The sequence below is a fragment of the Eriocheir sinensis genome, chromosome 26 (genome assembly GCF_024679095.1).
Source record: "Eriocheir sinensis breed Jianghai 21 chromosome 26, ASM2467909v1, whole genome shotgun sequence".
In the NCBI taxonomy this organism is placed as follows: Eukaryota; Metazoa; Arthropoda; class Malacostraca; order Decapoda; family Varunidae; genus Eriocheir; species Eriocheir sinensis.
The window spans coordinates 19,236,152-19,251,874 of record NC_066534.1 but is presented as its reverse complement, the minus strand read 5'-3'; the positions used below and the strand labels follow the sequence as shown (position 1 = coordinate 19,251,874).

Below are 15,723 nucleotides of genomic sequence, written 5' to 3'. Positions count from 1 at the left end.
AGCGATGTCTTGTGTCCGGGGTTCAATATATTCAGGTATTTATTGTAAGGTGATGCTGTTATTTCCTGCAAGCCTTTCCTAGTTAACTATTTACGTTAATAGTGAAAATATTGCCCTTAATCTTTATTTTTCTTTAACTAAACGATTTCTTGTGTCCGGGGTTCAATATATTCAGGCCTGCAAGCCTTTCCTAGTTAACTATTTACGTTAATAGTGAAAATATTGCCCTTAATCTTTATTTTTCTTTAACTAAACGATTTTTTGTGTCCGGGGTTCAATATATTCAGGTATTTATTGCAAGGTGATGCTGTTATTTCCCCCAGCCACCCTTCCCCTCATGCCTTTCATTCGTCCCCTTCCCGCTGTCCCGCCTCCCAAACCCCATACCGCCTCACTCCTCCAGCCTCCGTCACCTGTTCCTTCATCACGCCGGCCAGCAACACACTCGCCTCCTCCTGCCCCCCCAACACACACTCATCGCGCTCAACAGCCTCGCAAAACCTCGGCGTAATCACCGTAATCACAACACTCCGCCGAGACCGACACACAAAACACTCGCCTACGTCTCGTCAACACCTCCTCCTCCTCTTCCTCCTCTTCTCCCTTCTTCTCAGACTCTCTACTCCTCCTCGTACTCCTTCATCTCTCCTCCTCTTTCTATTCCTCCTCCTCCTCTTCCTCCTTCACGGACTCTCTTCTCTTTCCTCTTCTCTGCCTCCTTCTCTTCCTCCTCCTCCTCTATCTCCTTGGGCTCTCTTTCTACTCCGTTTCCTCCTCCGTCGGCTCTCCTCCTCCTCCATCTTCCTCTTCGGGCTCTCTTTCTCCTCCTCTTCTTCTTCCTCCTTCTCGGGCTCTCTTTCTCCTCCTCCTCCTCCTCCTTCTCCTCCTCAAACTCTCCTACAAGACATAATATTGCCCACCGAGACCCACACACAAACAAAATTCGCTCTATAACCTTCGTCTCATCAACACCTCCTCCTCCTCCTCCTCCTCCTCTTCCTCCTCCTTCTGCTCCTTTGCTCCTCCTTTCCGTCCCGCGTCGCTCCTATAAGACAGCATATCGTCGGCATTAAAACTTCGCAGAAATAATAGGCGGGCATTTTCCGGGCCGGGTGTGTCGCCATTAGGGGCCTCGGCGTCGTCTACCACCAGTTATTAGGAAAGTTTCTCCCGCCTGCGTCCTCGAGTTTTATTTTGTCGCCATCACCGAACGGCCGCGGCACTACACTAACGCGGCATTGTACACACACACACACACACACACGCACACGCACACACAAAGAAATATACAGGTTTGGAACAGACTAAGTGAAGAAATAGTATCGGCGAAAAGTGTGCAGAGCTTCAAGGAAAAGTTGGATAATTATAGATACGGAGACGGGACCACACGAGCGTAAGCCCAGGCCCTGTAAAATTACAACTAGGTAAATACAACTAGGTAAATACACACACACACACACACACACACACACACACACAGTAGGCATGAGACCACTTATAAAGGGTGACGCAAGAGGAGGGAGCAGACCACAAGACTCCCTTTTATTTTTTCTTGCACTTTATTGGGCTAAGATACGTACTCCCTTCGCCTCCCCCGTGTTTTTTTTTTTTTTTTTTTTTTTATACATCTGGTCTACAGCGCCGGTATGTTTTCATTATGAGGCCTGTTTGTTGGCCCCCGTCCGTTAGTGGCGCAGGCAAGTGTTATTATAGTGGCGCCATCCTCCTTAGAGAGTTTCGCAAGAGTCTGGGTTGATGGGTGGTCATCAGTGTAATATGTGGGTAATCTTCGGCCACTCGACGATGACTGAAAATTGTCACCTTGTACCGGCTGGCGGCCACCGTTTCTCCTTATACCATAATGTGTTTGTGTATAGGGAAGGGGTATCAGCAGGAAGCTCCTTGGTGGTGATGGAAGGAGGGATGGGGGTGGGTGGGGAGGAGGGGGAAGCTGCTCACATCTACGCCAGACGGACAGAGAGCTCCGGCCTATAGTATCGTTCCTCCATTGGCTCGCTGCAGGGGGAACACGTTCTAACACGGGTATCAGCGGGAAGCTCCTTGGTGGTGGTGGAAGAAGGGATGGGGGTGGGTGGGGAGGAGGGGGAAGCTGCTCACATCTACGCCAGACGGACAGAGAGCTCCGGCCTATAGTAGTATCGTTCCTCCATTGGCTCGCTGCAGGGGGAACACGTTCTAACACGTTTTCTTCAACTATTGTTCATCAATATGTGTAAAAGCACCGGCGGGCAACACACGAGGGGAATTTTTATGTCATTAGTACCGCCAGTTCTTGTGTGTTTGTGTGCATGCCTGCTCTCTCTCTCTCTCTCTCTCTCTCTCTCTCTCTCTCTCTCTCTCTCTCTCTCTCTCTCTCTCTCTCTCTCTCTCTTGTGTGTATGTGTGTGTGTGTGTGTGTGTGTGTGAGAGAGAGAGAGAGAGAGAGAGAGAGAGAGAGAGAGAGAGAGAGAGAGAGAGAGAGAGAGAGAGAGAGAGAGATTTAAATAGGTATCGTGACCACTCAGACGCAGTGGCCCAGACTGCGTTACATCCTTAAGTGAAATTCCGTCCAACCTACTGGCCACACAGACTGCTTTTCTGCCCTGGCGAATAAGGTGAATGTGGCGGCGACGAGTTTATTTTTTAAGTGAATCAATCGTGTTGCTCTGCATCGCTGAAAGTTAGTTTATTACATTTTCGTGCTACGGCGTTGGTGGAGAAAAATTTGGTGCAGTCTGAATTAATTTTTAACAGCTAAGTTTTGTTCCGTTATTTCTGGTTCGAGAGGTGTCATCGACCATGAACAATTTGGATTGGTCCTCTTATGTTAAGCCATTGAGTATCATGAAGTATTGGTCCATAATTGTTAAGCCACTGAGTATTTTGAAACATTCGATTAATTTTCCTCTGAGGCACGTTTCTCGAGAGGACGCGGCGCGTGAGGCAGCAGCATTAGCATGGCGCCCCCGCGCGCGAGAGGAAGGGAAATGGAAATGTAATACATATTCATGTGTGCTTCAATTTCCAAGAAACGTTATTCTGGAAATGTTTATGATACCAAACTGTAACAACACTTTTCGAAGGTGAATTTTGTGTGAAATTAGTTTTAGGAATTTAGTGCCACGTAGCGAGCCTCACCTCTGTGTGTGTGTGTGTGTGTGTGTGTGTGTGTGTGTGTGTGTGTGTGTGTGTGTGTGTGTGTGTGTGTGTGTGTGTGTGTGTGTGTGTGTGTGTGTGTGTGCACGCGCTCGTGCTGCATCTGTGTTGACCCTCGCCTCCCCTCGTTCCCAGGTCCCCGTGCGGCACGCAGCGGGGGGCCAGGGCAAAAGGTAAGTAGCATTGGTCGCTATGTTCACGGATTTTATTTTATACGTGAATTTTCGTACACATTATATATATATATATATATATATATATATATATATATATATATATATATATATATATATACATACTACATACATACATACATACATACATACGTATATATATTAGAGAGAGAGAGAGAGAGAGAGAGAGAGAGAGAGAGAGAGAGAGAGAGAGAGAGAGAGAGAGAGAGAGAGAGAGAGAGAGAATTTCTAATGGAGAAATAAGTAGGATGGCGAGTGGTCACTCATGAATAAGTCTAGTGTTTACTGTTCCCGGCGTTACATGACTAGGTAAGGTACAGGTAAGCAGTTTATGTTCTTTTGTGGTCGTCCGAGACACTCGAGGCCGGTACTATACACGGGGAGCCGCTAACAAAGACCCGCACAACAGGGAGTCGCCCAAAGCCGCATCAAACTACCTCTCCGGGTGAAGCAAACACGCGCCTCAAGTTATACAGTAAATACGTCGCTGCGTCCAGTAATTATTTAATTGCTAACGAGGTGTTTTGACCGGCGCCGAGAGCCAAATAAAGGGTCTTATCCTCCGGGTCCGCGAGGCTGCCGTCAAGAGGCCGCCGCGCCGCCCACCACAGACAGCCCTCCACGTGCCGCCACAATGGTCGAGGCTCAGCGGCCAGCCGGACAGTCTTGAGCCTCCTCGATATCAAAGAGACGTGGCCTTGGTTGGGGATCGAACCCGCCGCCCCGAACAACGCGCGCCGTTATCCACTTCCTGCTGTGTGGGGCTTCACGGTGGCGGGTATTCATGTTTGTCTGGAGTGTCTCTGAGGCCCATAGATGAACATAAGCTATTTACCTGCGTCATCCTTAAGGCCCGTCCACACTGTGCATCATGATGTGTTGAATGAACGTGTTGAAAAACGAGGTTTTTCAGTGTAGACGGGTCTTTAGGCTTGCAACGCCGGGACCTGTAAACACTTGACTTATTCACGAGCGCCCACGTGCCGCCGACACATTAGCCCATTAGAAAGCCCTCTGTGTGTGGCTGTCCTTTCTGTCGCTGTTGTTGTTGTTATTGTTGTTGTTGTTGTTGTTCTTCTTCTTCTTCTTCTTCTTATCATCATCATCATCATCATCATCATCATCATCGTCATTATCATCACTATTATTATTATTATTATTATTATTATTATTATTATTATTATTATTATTATTATTATTATTATTATTATTATTATTGTTATTATCATTTATATTATTATTATTATTACCATGATTATTGCTATATCTGCTATTGTCTATACTCTTAATAGTAGTAGTAGTAGCAGTAGAAGTAGTAGTAGTAGTAGTAGTAGTAGTAGTAGTAGTAGTAGTAGTAGTAGTAGTAGTAGTAGTAGTAGTAGTAATGTAAGAGGAGATGGAGGAGGAGGAGGAGGAGGAGATGGAGGAGGAGGAGGAGGAGGAGGAGGAGGTGCAGGAGGAGGAGCGCCAGCAGTTGTTTTCAGTGTTGTGTTAGCTTCGGAAGAGGAATTAAATTTTGAACTCAAGTTGGTCCAGAAATGTCACCTTAATAGAGAGAGAGAGAGAGAGAGAGAGAGAGAGTGTTCACTAATATTCCGGTTATCGCTGCCTTATTAAAATTCGGAATAAGTGACACACTCCACTGGCCAGTCTCGTGCAGGCGAGGAGAGCGCAATGACCTGGTGCTGATAGAAAAAAGATGAACACTCCGACGCCAATTAATGAAGAAGTCCCCCCAAAAAATATTAAGTACTCGGCCAGACACACTGAACGACCCTCACTAATAAGTCTGTTGATGAGAAACCAGAGATGCGAGTCACTTCTTGCACCGCAGAGTTGGATAGGAAAGACTGACCCTGAGGAGAACGCGTAGGAGAAGTAAGGTCAGAGGAACAACAAAAATAACAAAAATAACAAGAACTAGAACAAGGGGAAGAAAAAGCGGGGTAGGAGGCAGTGGAGGAGGAGTGTGAACAGCAAGGCAATACACAAGAGATGCAAAGAGAGAAGACACACCTACATAAACACATACATTAACGGACACATACATATACGAGCCAGTAACAGATATCCCCAGGGGTCGTCCGTACTCTCTTATAAGTATATGTGGTGCAAAAGGGAAATAGCTGAGTAGAATGTGAGTTGCATGAGGAAGAAGAAAAGGAAAAGTTCATATGAGTGTAGAAACAGTAACGTTAGAGGAATGTAGAGAAGGAATCTTGAGTGTAGGGAGAGGATGGAGAGAGGGAGGGTAAGTATATGTGGAGTAAAAGGGAAATAGCAGAGTGGAGGCCTTGCTTAGTGTGGAGTGTGTGTCCCCGCTGTCTGACTTTCCTCTTTTTCTCGCCCACCATCTACTTACTCAGGCTCATCCGGGAGCGGTCTGGTAAGGGGAACTCAACCACCCACCCACGCTTGCCTTGACCCTTCTGTGCCCTACCTCTGTGTATGGGTGTTTGGGTGTCTGTTTCTGTGTCTGTGTCTTTGTCTGTCTCCGTCTATGTATCTTTGTCTATCTCCTTACTTCTATCTTTTTTTTTCTTTTTTACTCTTTAGCTTTCATTTCTACGTCAGCATTGCCTCTCTTTTCTCTCTCGTTTCTCTATTTCTCTTTTCTCTCTTTCTCGTTTCTCTCTTTCTCGTTTATCTCTCTCTCTCTCTCTCTCTCTCTCTCTCTCTCTCTCTCTCTCTCTCTCTCTCTCTCTCTCTCTCTCACACACACACACACACGCAACACGGCCGCCAATATGTGTATGTGTGTATGTGTGTGTGTGTGTGTGTGTGTGTGTGTGTGTGCAGTAGGATCACGGGCCATATTCAGCTCGCCCCCGTTAGCGCCCGTAATGTTCCGTCACATCCCGGTATTGTCGTGTTCCGTGTGACAACAAGTTAACTCCTCCCCGCTCTCTCTCTCTCCCTCGTGGGTTGGGCGGGGCGGGGCGGGGCGGGACGAGGTTGGGCGATAGAGGAGAGGAAGTGAAGGAGGGAGGGAGATGGTAGTAGAGATGGTGGGGTTTGGAAGTGTTTGTAATAGTGGCAGTAAGTTTAGTAGTAGTAGTAGTAGTAGTAGTAGTAGTAGTAATAGTGGTAGTAGTAGTAGTGCCGGAGGAGGTTGAGTATGCGTTGAATATTAGAATGAGTATGAGGGCGAGAAGAAGGAGGAGCAGGAGGAGGAGGAGGAAGAGGAGATGGAGAAGGATATGCGCGTTGCTAAAGACGAAGTGGAGTACGAGGGTAAGGTTGAGAATGAGAAGATGAAAGAGAGAAAAACAAAGAAGAGGGAAAAGTAGAGCAAAGGATAGGGGAGTGGAGAGAGAGGGTAGAGAAGCGAAGAGGAGAGGAAAGAAAAGTTAACTAGGGAAGAGAGAGAAAAAAAACACAGAACGGAGGAAAACAGAGGAGAGCAAGGAAGAAGAGAGAGAGAGAGAGAGAGAGAGAGAGAGAGAGAGAGAGAGAGAGAGAGAGAGAGAGAGAGAGAGATAAGGTGGTAGCAGAGAAAGAAAGATAAAGTGGAAAAGCAAAGAGGAAAGAGGAAACTTGAACAGACGATACCAGGGAAGAAAAAGAAGAGAGAAAAGAGGAAAGAGGAAACTAGAGTAGAGGAAACCAAGGAAGAAAAGAATAGAGAAGAGAAAAAAGGAATACAGAGCAGAGGAGAGGAAAGAGGAAACTAGAATAGAGGAAAACAAGGAAGAAAAGAATAGAGAAAAAAGGAAAACAGAGCAGAGGAGAGGAAAGAGGAAACTAGAGTAGAGGAAACATGGGGAGAAAAAGAACAGAGAAAAGAGAAAAAAAAGAGGAAAACAGAGAGGAGAAGAAGAGAATAGAAAAGAATGCCAAGGAAAATAATGAAGACAAAGAACACAGAAGAAAGAAATAAGAGGAAAACAGAGAGGAAGAGAGGAAAAAGGAAACTAAAGAAGAGGAAATCAGGGAAAAGAAGAAAAGACAGGAAAACCGAGCAGAACCAAGTCAAGCCGAGCCGAGCCGAGCCGCGCCATGAAGCGACAACATTATCTCTCCCGTGAACGCCGGAATTCGCTCGGGCGCTTTTGCAACAGAGATTTGATTCTACACGGAAATTTCGCGCCGTGATACTAAAGGGAAAATACAGTCTCGCGAGGCACAGGAACCATTGCTAGGAAAGTGTAGCTCGGGGGATAAGATCAAATACTTGGGATTAGGATCTGAGCGGGCTATTGCTGACCCTTTGCTGTCTATTCTTAAGCAGGAGTAAGGATAGCAGCAGCAGCAGCAGTAGTAGAAGTAGTAGTAGTAGTAGTAGGTGGAGGAGGAGGAGGAGGAGAAGGTAGAGTAATAGAGAATAGAGATGGTAATATGTATTTTTACCATATCATTTACTAACTGTGGAGGTTTTCGGTAGTAGTGGCAGTAGAAGTGGCAGTGGCAGTAGTAATAGTAGTAGTAGTAGTAGTAGTAGTAGTAGTAGTAGTAGTAATAGTAGTAGAAGCAACGGTCCTAAAATCAAGCATAAACACTACTCGCAACATCAGTATCAATAAGAGCAAAAAACAGAAATATAAATCGATGCAGTAATAGCACCAGCAGCAGCAGCACCAGCACCACCAGCATCAGTAACACAGGCAGGAGCGCCGGTGCAAAGGAAGCGCTCGGGAAATGATTTTGGCGCGGCGGCGGCGGCGGAGGAGGAGGAGGACCGGCCGAAGAGTGAATTTTCCGGGCCGAGGTTTGCATATCTTAGCGTCTTTAATCAGTGAAATTCCGGGTAATCACCGCGCTGCTCGATCCGTCTGTACTACGTTGCTGCACTGTCGTGGGGGGGGGGGGGGATTGGGGAATGGGGTGGCGGTGATTGGAGCGGGGGCGTGAGGGATAGAGATCGGAGGAGTGAACTGTTAATGATCGGGACTAATTTAGTGAGATGTGTGCGCGGCGCGGGATGGTAAAAGATGGATTTGTAACTTTTGGAATATGCGAGCGTTTAAAAGGTGGGAGTTTGTCGGCATGTATTTTTAACCATGGACAATTTTCTTCTCACTTTTCGTCGTCACGTCTGGAATATGTCGAACTTTAAAAGGTACGAGATTTTAGGTAGGTATTATTTTTAGCTATAGGGGGATAGTGCATGGTGGAGGTACAGGTGAAGGAGAAGGAAAGACGGCAGGAGTGTACGTTTGTATGGTGTAGCTTCGTTAAGTGTTCTGATGTAGTTATTGTCTATCGGTCACCGTAATTGTATACCCCCTTCCCTCTCTCTTTGTCTCTGTTTACTCCCTCTCCCTCCCCACCATCCTCACTCTCGCCGCAGTTGTGTTCCACCTTTCACTGCTCTCTCTCTCTCTCTCTCTCCCTCTCTCTCTCTCTCTCTCTCCCTCCCTCTCTCTCTGTCAGATGCATTTATCACGCCGCCGTCCCCGCTCTTGCGTGTTGTTATTCTCGCTCCTGCCGCGGCGACTGCAACTACAATTGTGCTGCTGGTGTTGGTGTCATATACCTCTGTTTCTATTGGGACTGCTGCTGATACAACTACTACTACTGGTAATACTACTACTACTACTACTACTACTACTACTACTACTACTACTACTACCACTACTACTACCACCACCACCACCACTACTACTACTACTACTACTACTGTGTGTTTTTAAGTCTTCCTAAGTCTTTTCACACCTTTCTCCTTTAGTCCTCCTTTTTTCCCTTTTCTCCCCTTTTTTCTCTTCCTCTTCCTCCTCCTCCTCTTCCTTCCTTTTCATTTATCCTTATTTTCCTTTTCATTCTGCGGCGACATTTCTCACTTTTCTTTTTGTTCTCTTTTTTTTTCTTCCTCATCTTCGTAGATTTACTGTTTATATATTTTTTAGAGCGTCATATTTCCCGTGCTTTCCTCCTCCTCCTCCTCCTCCTCCTCCTCCTCCTCCTCCTCTTCCCACATATGTTAGCCTGTCCACTTACCTCCACATTCCAATTGCTTTCCTCCACCTAAATCTCTCCATTACGTTTACTTTCCTCCACTCTTCCATTCCTCCTCCTCCTCCTCCTCCCACATACGTTAGCCTGTCCACTTACCTCCACATTCCAATTGCTTTCCTCCACCTGAATCTCTCGATTGCGTTTACTTTTCTCCACTCTTCCACTTCTCCACCTCCTCCTCCTCCTCCTCCTCCTCCCCTCTCTCTCTCTCCACTTTTCCTCTCATAGTATCTCCCTTAATCTCCCTTTTCCCTCCATACCTCCTTTTTTCTATGCGCTGTTTCCTCTCTTCTCTCCTCCATCTTTTGTTTCCTCCTTCCCCTCTTCTTCCTTTTCCTTCCTTGTTGTTTCCCTTTAATATCTCCTCTTCTCTCCCCTCTTTTCTCTCCTCCTCCTCCTCCTCCTCCTCCTATATTATTTACCTCCCTCTTTTCCTTTTTCTCCCTCCATTTTCTTCAGTTTCTTCTATCTCCTCCGCTTTCCTCTTTTCTTCCTTCCCATTTTCTCTCATAATCTTGTCTCTTCTCCTTCCGACTTTCCTTCCTTTTCCTCCTCCTCTCTTTTCCTGGCTTCATTTTTGCTCCTTATCTCTCTTTTTTTCATTCCTTTGTCCCTTCCTTCCTTCCTTCCTTGATACCCTTCCTTCCTCCCCTTCTTCCTTTCCTCTCATTTCTCTTCCCTCTTTCCTTCACTTCCTCTTACCCTCTCCCTCTTTCTCCCTCTCTGCCTTTCGTCCTATCTCTTCTGTCATTCCCCTCTCCATTCCTCCCTTCCTCTTACCCTTCTTCTCTCCCTTCTTCCTTTCTTCACATTATATCTTCCTTCATTGCCCTCTTCTGCCTCTTCCCCCTTCCCTTCTCTTCCTTTCTTCTTCCTTTCCTTTTCCCTTTTTCTTACCCGTTTCCCCTCCCCTTTCTTTCCCCTTCTTTTTCCTCTCCCTTCTTTCTCTTTCTCCTCATCTCTTTTTCATTCTCCTCCTCCCTCCGCTCTCCATTCCCCTCCTTTCCCTTCCTCCCGCCCCCTTTTCTCTCTCCTTTCTTTCCCTTCATCTCTTTCTCCCTCCTCTCCCCCTCTCCTCGTCCTCGTCATGAAGGGCTCAGTAACAACAGCGGCGCGGAAAGAAGCGGGTGACCGTAACTCGAGGCGGCGCGGCGGACGGTCATCTTTTGTCTTGTTAGGCGGCGACCGCTTGGCAGCCGCAGCACCTCGGCCGCAATAACCCACGCCAGCCAGGCCAGAGACGACCCCCCCCCCTCCCCCGCACGCAACCCCTGCCCTACACTAACCCTTCCCTCTATCACCATCCTAACCCCACACCAGGAAAGGTAGAGACAACCCACAACCCCACAACACAAACTAGATAACTCCAATACAGTAACCTCTCTCAATTTTATAACCTCGTCTCGCTAACCTCTTTTCTCTATCCTAACCTCACATCAGGTAATACAGAGGCAACCCACAACCCCACACAACCAATGCTATTTCAACTTTATATAACCCCAATACACTAACCTCCATCTATCTTTGTCCTAACCCCATACGAGACACTGCAGAGACAACTCCCTCAACCCCTTCTAGATTTCGATTTTATGCAACCCTACTGGAATAACCCCTTTCTATCCTTGTCCTAACCCTGCAACCCCTTCTAAATCTTAACTGTATAACCCCAACAACCTCTTTTCTATCTATCTATCTTTCTCTATCTATTTCTACCTCCTCATGCTCCACATCCTCGTCTTCCATCCTTTCTCCTTTCCTTCCTCGTCTTGAAATCATCTCGTTGTTGTTGTTGTTGTTGTTCTTTTTCTTTCCTTCATCATATTTAAGAAACTTTTTTACTCCCAATCTGTCTGTGTGTGTCTCCCTCTCCTTGCCATTTCCACTGAGCCTGAGATTTTCCTTGCCTGTGTTTCGCGCGCCGTTATGTTTTCTGGCAAAGTTTGGGGGATTTCGCTTAGCTCGTGTGGTGGATGGAGTGTGTGTGTGTGTGTGTGTGTGTGTGTGTGTGTGTGAGTCTGCGTGTCAGTCAGAGGAAGGAGGAGAAGGGAGGGAGGATCAGCCAGAGCGAGTGGGTGGTACTGTTAGTGGGGCTGATTTGCATGATTAGCTAAGTACCCCCCTTCACCCCACCCGCCCCGCCGCCGTCGCCTCGCCAAGGAAAACGCACCAGCTCTAAATGCCTCTCGTAACGCCCTGCAAACCGCCGTCACTCGGGCCAAATGGTGACGGTAAGTGGGCGGTAACAATATAAAGAAGTTGCCGGCGCCGCTTTTGCTCTTTTGGCGCGAAGTAAAATCCTATGAAAAGCCTCTCGATCATCTCGCGTTTGTCTGTCTTTCAAGAGGAGAGCATCTGACACCTTCCCACCCGAAATTGACCTCTCTTTTGACCTCCCCTTCTTTGTTTCTGTCCGTACAAATCTTTTCATTCTCATCCTATTTTTCATCATAAATCTTCTCGTTTTATTCCTCGTTGTCATCATCATCATCACTATCATCGTATCGTCATCGTAATCTGTCATAACTGTCCTCCACTTCCTCCTCCCCACCTCTCCAGTAAACAAATAAAATCAGTTACTACCTCGTTTGCGCGCGGAAAAAAAGTCGTTTGAAGCACGTTAGTCACCTGTATCTGGTTTGCAAGGCCTGCTAAACATTCCAATCAGTTACTGTCGTGTGAGAAAAGTTCGGTAAAGTGTGTTAATCACGCTGAGGTGGTTAGTGAGGCTCCGTAAAGAGTCACGCTGGTTACTGCTTCGTTTTGGCGCGGAGAAAGTCGTTTGAAGCAAGCTGATTATCTGTACCTAGTTTGCAAAGTCTGATTAACATTCAAATCCATTACTGTCGCCTTGTAGTGTGCGAGAAAAGTTCGGTAAAGTGTGTAAATCCTACTGATGGCGTTTGTGAGGTCCAGTAAATAGTTGAATCAGTTAGTGTCACTCTTTGGCGTCGAGAAAAGTCCTCTACAGCAAGTTAATCACGCTTAGGTCGTTTGTGAAGCCCGATAAACAGTCCCATCAGTCAGTGTCACTCTCTAGCGACGAGAAAAGTTCGGTAGAGTACGTAAATCACACTTAGGTGGTTTGTGAGGCCCAATAAACAGCCACATCACTTAGTGTCACTTTTCGGAGCCGAGAAAAGTCTTTTGTAGTAAGTTAACTATGGTTAGGTCATTGATGAGGCCCGATCAATAGATATTTCAGTTAGTGTCACTCTTAAGCGCCGCGATAAGTACTTTAGGTCGTCTGTGAGGCTCAGTAAACAGTCACATCACTTAGTGTCACTCTTTGGCGCTGCGAAAAGTCCTTTACAACAAGTTAACAATGCTGAGGTCATTGATGAGGCTCAATAAACAGTAGCCAGGTCGCGTCGGGCAGCTGCGGCCACGGTCATTACCTTCCCACGCCATTGGCTCTGATCTGACTAAGCTTCTCGTAACTCGGTCAACGTCGGGTCGCGGCCACAAACGCCATTACATATTATATCGGGAAACTTGTTTACGGGGAATATTAGAGCCGCGGGTGATCCACAATTAACATATACATCCTACGACGCGTCCTGCCCTGCCATGGCCGCGGTGGGGGGGAGTAAGAGCGGGGATGAGGGAGGGAAGGAGTGAGGTGCGACGTCAAGGCTGAGAGATAACAAGTCGCGGCCCCCTCGTGATTAGATCTAAAAGGCGCTTGCTGACAGTCGAAGGAAACGTACGCCGCCAAGATTAGAGGCGCGTCTCCCCTAAGTGGCCGTACGTCTCGCGGGTCACGGCGGCGGCATCCAATTAGTGTGGAGCCGAGAATGGGCGGCGTCGCAGAGGCTGTATTTATGTTTATCGGCGACGTCCATCCCGCGGCAGCCCCGTTGTGTGCGCGGCGAGCAACGATTTCATTAAGGGAGCCGATCGCTGATGTAGAGTGGGCCGCGGCGCCATCGATCTTGTCACCCCGAAACAAGGCCCCAGAAACAACAGCGGCGGCCCTTGAGAGTGTGCTGACGAGGAAGGTGTAGCCGGCTGGTTGGCCCCTCGGCACGCTCCGACCCAACGCCAAAGAACGAACCGCTTGCGTAGCCTCCTCCTTTCTCAGGCCCTCGGTGAAGAGCCTCGCCGGCTTGCATCATAATGAAAAGGGGCAATATGTCTTTACTAAAAAATGCCCATTATATCTTTGCACACACAACTGTCCAATATTTCTGAACTAAAAAACGATGAATCTGAACTCAAAATGGTGCGATATATATATTTACTAAAAATGTGCAATATATCTTTACAAAAAAAATGAACAATATATATCTTCACAAAAATGTTCACTGTGTCATTAAATAAATAAAAATGAGCTACTCGTATTTTTCTCACCTTGTTTTTACCCGTATGGAAAACTGATTGGATTCTCCGCGTGAACGGAGTGATCAGTTCCCAGAATAAAAAAAAAAAAATATATAGGTATATATATATATACATAGATAGATTATAAAAAGTAGATAAATTCAATTGACTGAGTTCCTTGCATGAAATAAACTCATTGACAGTCTTATTTTCGTATATAATAGATAACTACTAACTAACTTAATGGAGGAGCATGTGCCTGTGGGTGCGTCGCTTCACTCACTCCCCGCCTCCACTCCCGATGATCTCCCCGAGCGAGCTCCCACGCTGCTGCCCTGTCCATCCCAGGTCCCTCGTGGCAGGATTTGATCAACTTGGCCCAGTCATGAGTTACGTGGGCGTCCCCTTGGTCTCCTCCACTCAGGGTTGTCTCGTACAGCAACTTTCCCACATGCATAGGACGTCCAGGAGGCGTGCCACGTGTCCATACTTGCTTTATCTCCTTTTAGAACTTTGTAAATAGATACTGTGAGAGGCGGAAGCGTCTGAGAATACCGACAATAGAGAGAAAAAAGACAAACCTCCATGAAAACAGGACTCCAAAACATGGTTGCAGGTTTTCAAGGTCCAGTGTCTCATATACCTCATGAAATATACTTCAGTAACCTGATTCCCGGACGCCAGCCAGCACGCATGACGGGTCGGGTCCTCAGTCACCGGGAAATTGTTCTTTATGCGTGAAGCGTCGCCCGGCGTAATGATATGCATTAATAGGTGATGGATTGGCCGCCTCCTTCTAGTTTGTTGAAAAAAGGCGTTTATCATCCTCAACACTCTGGCGGTATCTTTCTCTTCATCTATTTTTTTGTGCCTTCGCGTGACTTTGTATAAGAGAGATAAGAGAGAGAGAGAGAGAGAGAGAGAGAGAGAGAGAGAGAGAGAGAGAGAGAGAGAGAGAGAGAGAGAGAGAGAGAGAGAGAGAGAGAGAGAGAGAGAGAGACACACACACACACACACACACACACACACACACACACACACACAGCTCCCACCCCCACCCCACCCTGCCCATACCCTCCACCCCCAACCCCCACACAAACACATTTCGTAGCCACTAGCCCAACACCGATCCACAACACACCACAACACGGGCGTATGGGCAAAAGTTTGATGCATGACCCCAGAAAACGAGTCATTCCTCCCGCTATTCCGTCTGTGTTTGTGGAGGCTCGCTGACTGTACTACCCCAATGCCCCTCTTTGCCCCTACCCCGCCCCGCCCCGCCCCAACGTTATCAGTTTCATCACTCCGCGCGCGTGCAAATTGTGGACGATTCTAACTTTGCGGGGCTGGTGATGGTGATGATGTTTGGCCGGGGGTCGTTAAGGCCACATTTCCAGAAGGGATGGACGGCCAGGCTGACGAAGCGGCCGTGATCAAAGGCGTGAGCGGGAGGTGGTGGTGGTGGTGGTAGGGGTGGTGGTGTTTGGTTGGTTTAGGTTGTTGGGTGTATATATAATGGCTTTTGGGGGAGGTGTTGCTGCTGGTGGTGGTTGTTTTGGTGGTGGTGGTGGTGGTAAGGGTGGTGGTGTTTGGTTGGTTTAGGTTGTTGGGTGTATATATAATGGCTTTTGGGGGAGGTGTTGGTGGTGGTGGTTGTTTTGGTGGTGGTGGTGGTGACAGTGGGAGCAGTACTGGTGGTGGTGGTTGTTATGGTGGAGGTGGTGTTGATAGTGTTGTTATTATTTGCGGTGGTGGTGGTGGTGTTGTTACTGTAGTTTTAATTGGCTGCTGTGGTGATAGTGATGGCAGTGGTGGTGGTGGTTACCCATCTTCTATTTACCTTTCGAGGGGAAGCTTGTCAATCACACACTCGCCCGTCAATAAGTCAGACCCAAGGTTCAATCAGCGAGTCGTGCACTGGGCGGTTATAGGGACAGCGAAATCGTCTCTACTACAGGCCCCCTACGTATATCAGGCTTTCTTCTCCTCGCTAGATTGATACGTAATTGGTGTGTCAAAACCGTACGTATGGACCCGAATACGGTTTGATTTTAGGAGGACCGGGGGGGGGGGGGGGTACGGGAGGTGTACCTAT

The 15,723-nt window shown here is 47.4% G+C and overlaps 1 protein-coding gene and 1 long non-coding RNA gene across 3 annotated transcripts in view; one reads left to right on the top strand and one right to left on the bottom strand.

Moving 5' to 3' along the window:
• LOC127003863 (uncharacterized) overlaps positions 1–3,330 on the top strand; it is a 110,469-nt gene extending 107,139 nt beyond the window's left edge. Inside the window, exon 3 of the long non-coding RNA XR_007757449.1 lies at positions 3,292–3,330. This is a non-coding gene — a long non-coding RNA (uncharacterized LOC127003863). The remainder of the gene's footprint in view (positions 1–3,291) is intronic.
• LOC127003861 (uncharacterized) overlaps positions 1–15,723 on the bottom strand; it is a 163,093-nt gene that overhangs the window by 131,360 nt on the left and 16,010 nt on the right. The gene's annotated exons all lie outside the window — the stretch shown is intronic.